At 39.1% G+C, this 12,386-nt stretch overlaps 1 protein-coding gene across 1 annotated transcript in view; it reads left to right on the forward strand.

The window, feature by feature from the left end:
- Positions 1-12,386, forward strand: part of DENND1B (DENN domain containing 1B) — a 146,068-nt gene that overhangs the window by 40,146 nt on the left and 93,536 nt on the right. The gene's annotated exons all lie outside the window — the stretch shown is intronic.

The raw sequence follows: 12,386 nt of genomic DNA on the forward strand, positions 1-12,386 counted from the left end.
GAAAAAGTTGTGAATAATTTCAGCACTGCAGAGAAAATGTAGAGATTTCTCATTTGAGCTTATATATGTCTTCTGTGATTATCCTCCAGAACTCAAATTTGGATAATGAATGAGTTGTAGCCATTTAATGGGCTATTTTTTTTTAAATGTTCAAATATCCCCTTTATGCAAAATTTCCCATGATAAAAGATCAGTATGTTTTCCATCTTGAAACTGCTATTTTGTTTATTCAGACTGGTTAAACTAGAGATTAATTTCAGCCTTACAAGGCCATTTTTAAATGGAAGTCTGAAGAAAAAATATTAATGCTATGATATCTGGAAAAAAATTCCACTTGTTTTTAAGAAGAAAGTATTTTTTTAAGGGCTTTAGAAAAGCAGCCCAAATGAGAACAACACCTTGGATTCCAAACTAAAGTGCTTGCTGACTGTTGAAGAAGAAAACACATTTCTGCAGAAGTTCATGTGGCCCGGCAGAGCTGCGATCTGCTGGCACTGGCTTGTCTGCTCGTGGAAGTGCAGTCAGTAGCAAAGCCCTGTTGATGTCACATGTGTCCAGATGTCTCCGCTATGGCTCTGTTCGTCTCTGTTCTGCAAATAAAAACACTGACACTCCCACCAGCTTCACTGAGTTGAAACATTCCTGGGAAAAGAGTGGTGTTAGCACAAGGAAGGAGGAGAGCACAGTGCTGACAGCACCAACAGCAAGTAGTGCCTGGGCAAGAGGTGGTACTGCTTCTGTGCTGGCTTAACCTTTGGGGCATGCGAGGTCCAACATTTCTTATTAATTTAGTAATTATCTTTAGCTGTGTAAGAATTCAGCAGCTTTTTAATCTGACCACCTATTGACCTGAAGTGACTTCTACCTGTAGTATGTGGTGTCCACTGAATAGTTTTCATTCTTTGCCCTTCTAATCACATATTTTCTAATTTCAGCCTGCAACTTCTCTGCTGGTGAAAAACATCTCACCAGGAAGATTACACAAATAGCTAACTAATATCAGGAGATGGTCTTACCAGAAGCTCCTTTAGTAATAAATATGACAAGGGGTTATTAACTGAAGATGTGGGTTAAGAAGGGGTTCAGACTCTGCATTAGACTGTTGGCTATGTTGCAGATTTCATCCTATCTCCTCTTGCTTTCTAAGACAAGCAGTCTAAATCTGCTTTCCGATGTCACCCAAACCCTGCAGATGAGTAATGCAGTAATGAGTAAGGGATATGGTATTCCACGTGAGGAATCTCTGCTGTTTTCTCTGAAGTTAGGGTAATGCTCTTTATGTTATTATCTCATATTTTACATAACTTCTGGATTTTAGTTTTACTGTATCACATCTTGCAGATGTCACCACTGAATTGTGAGCTTTGTATCCTGCAGTGACCCAAACTAAAGTCTGATACTATACATGTAAATCTACCTGGTTCATGTGAAAATATTTGTAATACATAAAGATGTACAAGTTCATGTGCAGTTGTTTAAAACAGAAATCCTTAGAAGTACCAATGTGTTGCTCTTCCTGCAGCAAAGCACCAATCACATACTTGACTTTCAATGTACGTTTCAACCACTGAAAATTAAGCCTGGCTTAAATGAGCATCTGATTGGAGACAAAAGGCTCAGTTTCTTTCACAATGGAATATTCAGTTGAATGGATTGTGGCAGCAAATACATAAATGAGGTCACCATGAAAAAGATTATATTCATTTTTTAAAGATTTAAATAATAGTACAAGTTGGCTTTTTTTTTTTTTTTTTTTTTTTTTTTTTTTTTAATATTCTCCAGAAGCAAGCTAAAATCTGTTCTCTGGGTCGAACGAATGTGTGGAAGCCGGCAGTGAGATGTTGTGTTCCTCTGTGCTCTCTTAAGAGAGCAGCAGGAGCCCAGGAGGTATGAGGCTGTTTACACTCCCTCCAAGGCTGCAGGCATGCTGTTAGGGGATGCATCTCACCAGGTTTCTGCATGAGATGGCTTTGTTCTTGTGTTCTGATGAGGCATTAAATACATGTTTCAAATGTTTATGCTAACTAGATAGGTGCTTGCTTTGTGGGATTGTTTTTATCAGGAAATCTTAAAAAGGGTTTGGTGATTTTGTTGTTTGTTTATTAAGAAGTATGATTGATATTTGGGTGTATTGGTATGAGAAAGGAGGAATCAATCTAATGAGATTACTAATTTTCAGTAGTGTTTTTGTCTAAATGTTGTACGTTATATTTAGTTAAGGGATATTTTCGAACTTAAATCTTTGTGGCAAGCAATTAGCCCTGCTGAGATGATGGCAGCATGGCAATTTTGTACGTTGTAAAGGAACTTTATCTGGTTAAGATAAAGCGATTTTCTTACACTTTGTGTTTGGAAGACGCTGTTTTTATTGAAAAATACTGTGTGAGTAAGGCAGCAATGCTTTTTGTCTATGCAAATCCCAGCTGATGGACGATCAGCAGGAAAACATTCAGAGGTGTATTGATAGTTGCTAACTGCACTGTGTGAACAGAAAAGATCTGTTCAGTCTGATAAATATTCTGTGGAACAACTGCCCACGAAGACGTGCTGGGAACACCCAGAATCACCAAGACCCTTACATCATTTAAGATGTGAATATTCCAAGATGCTTTCTCAACCTTTTCTTTTAATTGATCCCAACAGAGACAGAATAAATCTTTGAGTGGTTTATTTTTTAAATTTTAAAATTATAAAAGGCCAATGTCAAAAACTTGGTATTTCCTTGAAATTTTGAGGACAGGTGGCAACATGAAGTATGCTTGTTCTCAGAATTGTGGGAGTTTTGTTTTAAAGAGCTTTCAAGTTGAAAATGTTGAACTTGATCAGCATATGGTACTGGCTAACCTCATCTCTACCAGCTCTTTTGTTATCTTGTTATTGTTACAGGTCTTAATGACAGTTGTAAGCCATAGTTCTGGATGCAGGGGTTAGTCCACCCTGGGGAGGAGAGAGAGAAACAGCAGTGTGGATTATGGAAATATGAATTGATCTAAAAAGCAGCTCTCTTGTAACAGAATGGGACTCAAAGAAAGACTGGGGAGAAGCTGGTGAAAAGACGATGGAATATGATGTGAAAATGATCATTTGAATGCTTTTCTTTTCATTCCCAGCTGCTGTGTTCTGGTGAAAAGGCACACATTTGTATATCTTAAGGCTGGGTGAAAAAGGGCCAGATGAATGGAATTACTTGTTAGATATGTTTTCATTTTGAGTCAAATAAATTATGTGCATTTTAATAGACTGTCTGCATATGTTAGCCATTTTTTAAAATCATACAGCTGTGATATTGGGGGACTACATTTTGTAGAAGTAGTTTTTTCTCTGTTTGCTCAAATAAGTACAGAATTAATATTTGACTGTCCTTCAGATATTCTCTATCAGCCCATTGAAAATAACTGTTACTGATTTGGCTTATTTCAAAGCCAAATCAGATTCCAGCCTATGGTGATGTGCCAAACCAAAGAAGAAAAAAATAACTGATGGCTGAAATAGTGATGACAATCATTTGGAACATCTTCCAGAAAGACTGCCAAATTGTCTTGTGTGATGTCGTTGTTGATTGACCTCAGCTGCCCTCAGAATATTCCAGTCGAATATCCCCTAATTCCTTATTCTGGGATACCTTATACTTTCTCATCTGCTTCCTTAATACCCTCATTCCATTTCAGTCTTCAATTTGTTACCTCTCTTACTTGCAGCATTGGTTTTGTGTCTCAGGCTTACTCTGCTGCACTATTAGGAACATCCTATCCTTTCTATATTAAGTACTGGATGTAATAATATTCCTGAACCCTGTGTTTGGTTCTTGGCTCTTCTTCTGCCTTTCTTGATCATAGTTTTCTGCAGAAGTCGGAGAGCATTTGAGGTACTTTGGTTCACTGTTACTGCTACAGGTATTTGAAGTGTCACTTCAAATAATTTGCTGGTATTTTATTAAATAAAATACTCTTTTACATATTGCATATATTAGGAAATGGTTTGGGATCAAAGTGGTAATCCACGTGTGATGAAGTCAAGGAACCAGGCAAATAACAAGACTTGATGGGACTAAAATCAAGAACAGGAGCAACAGTACAAGGGTGATTAGTGGGCTGTGGCTGGAAGGATCCAGGCTACTTGGTTTGGGATCTTGGACCAGGAATAAGGGAAGGTGACGCAGTTCCAGGCAGGTGATCAGGAAGGGAAATACGTTAATCCATCAGAATATAACTATTTCTGTTTTGAAAGTATTGTGAACTGCCTGGCTGGTAGACTCTACTTGCATCTCCCCTTAGCAGAGGTGTTGAGTTTCTGGCTTTTGTGTGTCTGTTTCTGTGTGCAGTCATTAATTAATGTACAGTTGGTAATGAAAGATCCACATATGAGAAATCATGTGTCTCTGAGGGTACAGTGCACGCTTATCTCTGCCCTTTATCCTTCACTAGGCACTAATGACAATGATTAGAGAAAATTTACTGGGCCAATGAACACTCAGTGCACCCATTCTTGAATTTTAAAGTACATTTTAGAAGAGGGAAGACTTCTTTCAATTGATAGAGAATTCCTATTGTAGGAACAGGATTTCTGCTAATTTTTCAGTAAGTGTCATGAATGCTACTTTAGATTTGAGTGTTTCCCCTGAGCATGGGCAGTTTCACTGTTCTGATCAAAGCGAAGGAACTGAAAATCTTCTTGGCTGTAGCTGCTTGTGCTGCCTGGCTTGCTGGTGAAAGCTGCCTCCCTCTTGTCGTAGCTGTTCAGAGTTGGCTTATGCTGTATCAGAGGTCGAAGCTAAGCTGATTGACAGAGTGCTGAGGTGGCTGACTGATGCTCACGGGCAGCAACACCAGCCTGCAATTGTTGCAGAGTAATTGCTGGCAATAAAGCTGCCAGAGGCTTTGAGCAGGGAGCCAGAAGGTCTGGGCAGGCTCAGCTATAGGTAAAGTGAATGTACATTGCATATCTTCTAGGGAAAAAGACACTCAGTTGTATGTCCACTGCACTTTATTTTTTGGGATAATCATCTGGCTGCATTGGATGACAGTTGGGGCAAATTAACACTTTATTCTTATTTACTTCTTCTCTTTCCCTCTTTGGTCTGGAGTTGTTTCATTTTCCTTCCATTTTTCAACACACTTTATATCTCAATTTAGTACCGAAAAGCTATTACTGCAAAAAATTCTTACTGAGCTGCATTATGATGAAGCTTAGAATGTAACCTCTCCTGAGTGTAAAAGAAGAAATAAATGTTTCCTTTATAAAAAGACCACAAATAATTTTATTTAAGGAATTATAATTCTGGCAGGTTCCTTAGAAGCTGATTTCCTTTCTCAGTTCCTTTTCTTTTGGCTGTAGATTCTTGTAGCCCAAGAAAGTCAGCCCCCACATGTCATCAGTTTCAGTACCCTGTACAAGGTAGTGTGTGGTTCCCTGACTTCCCCTGCTGCTGACCCAGCCATGGGAGCCAGCATTGTCCCACAGGGCTGCACGTTTAGGCATGGATGAGCCCAAACAAGGGTTTGTTTGGCTTTTGGACTGCCTCACCTTATCTGCAGAAATCATTCTCTGCTACAGGTGCTTTCTCTCAGCATGGCACTCAAGTTGTTCCTTAATTTAAGTGATGCTCAAATTTCTGACTACTGAATTTCTGAATTGCCAGTGAAATCAGGATTTCTTCATGGCCTGTGCTGTGCAGTCATTTTATGAAATAACCAGTGGGAAGTTGTGATTCTGGAAGAGCATCACCTGGTGCTTAGAAGACAGTTTCATGCCCAGCCTGAGCAGGAGCAGTCTGCAGAGCTGGTGCTGACCTGTCTGCGTACCCCAATACTGGGTATTTACTGGGCAGGCCAGTTGTTCACTAAAAGCTTTGTAGACAAGGATTGGCATCCTACTATTTACAGCTGTTTCTGGACTTGTCTTTTAAGTAACTAATGCAGTACTTAGTGAGGGAAAAAATATTTGGAATATATTTGGAACAAAATACGCTTGGAATTAAAATCAATTTGAAATGTATCAAGTCACATCTGGAGTAGAGTTTGTTGTGTTTGAAATGTTATGATTTTTTCAGTGTATTTCATTTTAATGCAAATGCAGATAGTCATTATCTGTAGTGTTCTTTTATAGTTCATTTTCCTTTTGTAAATAGCCTTTCTTGGTGGCTGAGAAGGAAATCTTGTAAATAGGAGCCTTTTGACCAGAGTGTCAGCTACACTCTACTTATGATATTCTTTGATACTGTTTTGCAGACATTTCTGAGACTGCAGTCTTCACTTTAAATCAATATATTGAATAGGTAGAGTTGGGTTTATTGCAAATAGGCTCAGTTCTGTCCCTTGCTGTCAGAATATTCAAAGGTGGAATGAAAAAACAACAGGTAAAACAAATAATTATGAACCAGTTTTTCAATTTGTGATTTCTTTGACAGTAATTATTTTTTCACAAGTGGTGAAACAGCATCTGAACAGGATGTGCAGGAGGTTCTCAGCACTGATACCAGAGTTGCATCTTAACTGCTGTTGTACGCAAGGGGAGATCTGAAAAGGTCTTGAGTGAAACAAATATTGCTGCTCCCTTAGCTGTGCTGGATGACTCGGGGATTTTAACCTGACCTTCAAAGATTTGCATATTTGGATTTAGAAAATGATGTCTTCTGTAATTCTAGTTAAGAGAACTTCTCTGTTGAGTTCCCAGATAGTGTGAGAGACATGGAAAGTATTTATTAATAAAAAGCCACTTTTCCCCTACTACATGGTGAAAGAATGTTGTGTGCCATAAACGGGTGCCCTTTTTTTTCCTTTTTTTTTTTTTTTTTGCTACAAAATGTAATTAATTGTTTAAAAGATATTAAATACTCTACCACCTTAAAAGTTAAATATTACTCACATAGTAATCTCAAGAGTGGAGATGGAAGTACATACTTCCTGTTTTTCCCAGCTCTCTGATACTGCCTAGGGAATGATGATCTCCCTGACATGAGCCAGGGAACTGTGGGAAAAATATTTTTTGCTCTGTGGAATACTAATATTACATGCATGCTAGAGATTTGTGGTGAAGTAGTATTTATCTTGTTTTTTGTTTGCTTTGCCAGTAGTAGAGGTAGATGGTAACATTTGAATCTCAACTTATTCTAAGGGGAGCTTTCTTTCCCCTTAGAAGAAGGGGAAAGAAGAGCATTGTCAATTTTTATGTTTTTATTTTGAGTTCCAGGAAATTTGAAGGGTTTTTTCTTTAAGCAGGGAAATTAACCTGTGCTGAACCTCATGTTGGTTTTATTCTGCTATTTGTGACTGAACTTGTTATTGTAATTGATTCCCTGTATGCTATGCTGGACATAACTATCTGAAACAGGCTTTATTTTTGTCTGGTTATATGGTGAGATTCAGGAGCACATAGGCAAGTAGAGACTCCAAGGACTTATAATTTGGTAAAATCTCTGAATTTTAAAACTTTCTCTGTGGTGGTTTAGAAAATCTTATACCTCAGTCTTGTAGGACAGTGGGATTAATCATGCAGGATTAGCTTTCCTTCTTGTGAAGTGCCTTTGAAAGCTGCTGTGAGAGCAGTGAAAAGTGTGCTGCCTGGGACAGCAGCCTTAGTCTGCTCTGCAGGGCAGGAACATCCTGTAGTGTATCTCCAGCTGGAGTGCACCACACCTTGGTCCTTCACTGTTCCAATCCTTAAGGGTTTTTTCATTCCTTTTTGTGTGTATTTAACGTGCTGTTGGCACGTTAATGATGCTAAATGATGCTGCAGCAATCACCTCCAAGTTCAGTCACAGGTACAGCTGGCCTTTGGGCCTCCACTGCCACCTGTGCCAGAGTTACTTGTTGATGTGATTTTGCTTCTCTAAGATCTCAAGCTCATCCCATTACCTTGTTGTCTAAAGTCTTCCTGTCCTGCTGCCTCATCTGTCTGTGACCATGCTGCTGTGTAGAGCACAAAGTTACCAGACGAAGCTACCAAAAATCTTCAGCTGCCTGTTTGGCATCTTCTCCTGAGGCATGTAATTGAATGGTAGCCAGGCAGAGGAGACAGGAAGCAGGAACAAGAGAAATTAAATCTAGCTGAAATTCTGTAAGTGATCTCATCCTCCTTTGCAGGTATTCAGCTTCTTAATCATTTTACACAACAAATGTTTCTCTGAATAAGCTTTTCAATGATGCAAATGCCTTTTAGAGAGCAAGTATTCTAAAGGACTCTGTGCTTAAGTATTGTGAACAACCCGATTCCTCTGAATGTCAGTCATTAGGCTGTAGGACCTTTCCAGTTGTGGTTTACATGTTAGCCAACTAAATGAGGATCAAAAATCGTTCTCAGCAGTGGAGTGGAATTTGTTCTGTGGGTCAAAACAATCTGCGGTTGTACAAATGCACACGTAGCTCAGTTTAGTGGAATTTTAATCTTGCTTGAATCCATTAGTGACAACTTCTGCTACGCGGTCCAGAATCTGCTTCCTCTTTGCATGTTTGTCAGGGATGTATGAAGTGTTACGTGGCAGCTGTATTGACACAGAAAGAGCTGTCAAAAACCACAGCACTATCTGCAAGTTAGTCTGAAAATTGTTAGCTAGAAAGATCAGGTCTATATTTAGGGAGCTGCGATTGCACAAATTTTCTTATCTATCTTCTGTGAATAGAAGTGTTGCAGCAGGTGGAGCTTAGAGGGCACATCTACGGCTCTGTGTTTTGCCACCCACACGGCACTGAGACTCCCACGTCACACCGTTGTGTTACACCCATCCTGTGCTGTCACACTGCAAATTAAATGGTGAGATGTGCACAGGACTTTTGTGGGACTGCCCTGTGGATATGAATAGCAAGCCAATTGGTAATTGCTATTAGGTATTAATTTTTATGTAAAGCAGTTTTAGGAAATTCTTCATAATTTGTCTTTAGACCTAGAGGAAAATCTGAAACATCCGAAAAGTGAAACTGCCTTAACTGGTCAGTTAATTACTGACCATGTTTCTTTCCAGACTATGAAGTTATCAGGACCTTTTTTCTATTTTCTACCACTGTTTACATTGCTTTATAAAATGGTGATACACCGAATTAGCTGAGTGGGTACCAACATGAACAAGGAAGAGTAAATAATTCTTACCTTTCAGGCTTCTGTAATATCCTCCCGTTTCAGAGCCAGTGAGCATGACCAGGCTAGGCTGGAGTTGGACACTGCAACTGACGAGAGTGAATTAATAAACCATTGCACCATGAGCCTGTGAGAGTGCAGGGTTCTGCTGCTGTGCTGTAGGTATAAAGGAAATATTTTTGTAAATACCATTTCTGTCTTTGTTTAAGCTTTTTTCAAGAGAAGCAGCATGTCACAGTTCACATGCTATTATTTTTATGATTTTCTTCTTTCTCTTTGAGTTTGCATGAGGAATGAGATAGTTATCCTTTAACTTAGCAATTAAACACAAATTTGTATGCACCTGTAGATGCTTAGTCAGTGTTTAAAAGCAAATAGATAATCCTTTACTGGTGTGGGTTTTTTATTTTTTTTCTTTTACATCATTATAATCTTCCCCCTGTATACACCTTGTTTTATGACACAAGGACCGTTTCTGAAAGCACTAATACTGTGAGAGCCAGAGGGGGAAGTAATCTTGGGACATGTGAATCAAACTGTTTGCTTTCTGAAGACCTGTACCATCTTTTGACTTCAGAAATAAATACATCATTTTATCAAGTTGTGAACATAAAAGACAACAAATAATGTCATTCTTTTTCTGTGAATGTAAATATTGACTCAGGAGGAAGTCCTGGCTGGTTAGGGATCCTTGAAAATGATGACCCGTTAGGAGACAGAGCTCCAGTTTTATCCAATAGAGAGATTGCTGCGAGTACCAGCTGTAATTGTACACAAATATGTACACAAATGTGAATGTCTATTTAATATCATTTGCATTTTAAATTCATGTAGAAGCATCTTGGGGACATCTTTTCTTCCATTTGAAAATTCTGACTAGCACCTGTAATTAAGGGAGAAAACGGAGCCCTGGAAGGAAGCTAGGTAGGACTTCCATCTATTGATCTGTGTAAACCCGGCTTACGCTGTCAGGGGAGAAGCAGTCAACTGCTGAGCTGCTTTGTCACTGACATAAGCTGAGAGAGGATTTTTTTTTTTTTTTTTTTTTTTTTTTTTTGTGTGTGTCTATACTGTTTATACACCAGTCTATAGACCTGCTGGCTGGTTGAATTTTAAAGAGAGCGGAGGTTTAAAGACGTGTCCCCCGAGGGATGGTGCTGCCAGTTGGGAAGCGAGCGGAGGCTGCTCCGCAGAAGTTGTGCGCGCGTGGCTGCCTGCGGAGGCCTGGGCGCGCCGGGGGAGCGCTGGCCTGTCGCTCGGCCCGGGCAGCGCTGCAAAACACACCCGTAATTTTCAGGTTGTTCAGTCAAAATATTGAGCTAATACCTTCGGTTTTTTTGTTTTTGTTTTCTTTTCCTCTCGTGATAATTTATTCTGAGAGAATACAATGGGGAACATAAATGAATACATTTCCATACCCAATTCTGAGTCAGTGCTAAGCTCACCAGGCAGCAATTAACATCCTTGTTAGTGAGAAGAAAAATTACTTCCTATAGTGTGAGAATAGGTTCAGATTTAGAAAAAAGAATAAAATACTATTGCTTTGGAACAGGAAAAACAAGCTAATGAGCCTGAAGTGAGAGGAATTTGGAAATGTTTAGGAAATTTCTGAGTTAGAAGTTTTGATTAGCCTGTTCTGTTGCTCTCTTTTATTAGAGTTTATTATTGTTACTCCTAGCATTGTGTGTGCTTGTTCCTGGCTGCAGAAATGAAATGCTTACCTGCCCTATTTATGTTTTGCTTCTCACTCTTCTGCCGTGGGCACTCAGAGCAGGTGGGATGGTGCTTGAGCAGTTCCTTTTGAAGAGTATTCTATGTACTGCTGTTTTTAATGGAGTTCATAACGTTTCCCAAAACACATCTGTGGCTTTCATACACTGTGCTAACCAAGTAAAAGTTCTAAAGATTTATTGAAATCTCTTGTATGGCTTGGAAATTCTAAAAACATTGACTTCCTGATTTAGTATCACATGAAGATTTACTGAAGCACATCATATACCCTTAAAATGTTGCAGCTAACATGTACTTGTTGTAGTCACAGGTGTCTTTTTCCTGAACTGTTCCTCTCTTGCTGATTAACTTGTGTGGGCTCTTTATATTTTACACTATCTGTGGAGCTTGGTGTATGTCTGAAGTAAGTAGCCATTGTAGTGTGTAGGAATTTAAATACACAATTTCCCCTAATGGGAGTTGACTGTCCAACATGCAGTAAACAGGGTGTTCTGGCTGCAGTGCTAACGCCTTAAATCAGCTTCTTAGACCCTCATGTGCAGCCCTGGAAATTTGTAATCAATGTGCTCCTTTCTGAAAACAAACCTTGCAGGCCAGCTCTTGTATATAGAAATACAGATCTGTTGGGCTGCTACAAAAAAGGAATTCTGCAGCTTTGACCAACTTCATGGATGTCAACTGTCTCTTCTTGCTGAAGCATTTCACAAGGGGTTTGTTTTCCCAGTTGGGAGCAAGGAAATAAAACCTATTTTCTAGGATCTTGTAAAGTCGTTGTTTAATATTTGCTGCTAAATGATCTGGTAATTCACTTTTTTTTTTTTTTTAAAGAAAACATTGACTAGTTTGAGAGCATTTTTATATTTTAATTAACACATTTTATTTGCCACTAAACAGCTTCTTAAATAAAATTCTGCATGAAAGAGAGACATTATCCTTTCATACTGTGGTATGAATGTAGATCTGGTGGATTTTGTTCCCCCCCACCCCTTTCCTTTACTGATAGCAAAGCTTGCTTGTGAGACCCAAAGGGTTAATCATATAAATTTCCGCTTTGGACCAGTAGGCGATTTCCATCACTTTCAGCATTTGACTATGGAACATGTATAGAGTTGTTATACCTCTCTGTAATTCATTCTGCTGCCAACTTCATTCCCTTTTCTCTGCCTGCATTTTAATTGAAACAACATTTGTATTTTTGAGCCAGGATCTGTCAGAAGTCCCTGTGGCTAGTCTGTGGTACAAGTAGCAGCAGACGTGGCTTACCCATATGGTGTGGTGCTTCTTGTAAAATCCATATGGCCTTGTTGAAGGGAATCCCAGCGGGGATGTGAAGGGTGTTAATACCCTTCAGGCCAGGCCTTTCCCTCCTGGGGCTTCTATGGCATTGTCTTTGCAATCTGCCAAAGCACAAACCTAATTCCTTTTTAATAATCAATTATTTCAGTCCAGGAACGTGTGCTGTATTTTTTTCTAATCATATATTCCTTGAACTTATTATTTGTTATGAGTATTTTTGGCCATTTTTTTTTAAAAGCAAACCTTTCAAAAGCCTTTTCCAAAAACCCCTAACTTCATTTCTTTTGCTT

Source organism: Onychostruthus taczanowskii, unplaced genomic scaffold, assembly GCF_017590055.1.
Source record: "Onychostruthus taczanowskii isolate IOZ18803 unplaced genomic scaffold, ASM1759005v1 scaffold65, whole genome shotgun sequence".
In the NCBI taxonomy this organism is placed as follows: Eukaryota; Metazoa; Chordata; class Aves; order Passeriformes; family Passeridae; genus Onychostruthus; species Onychostruthus taczanowskii.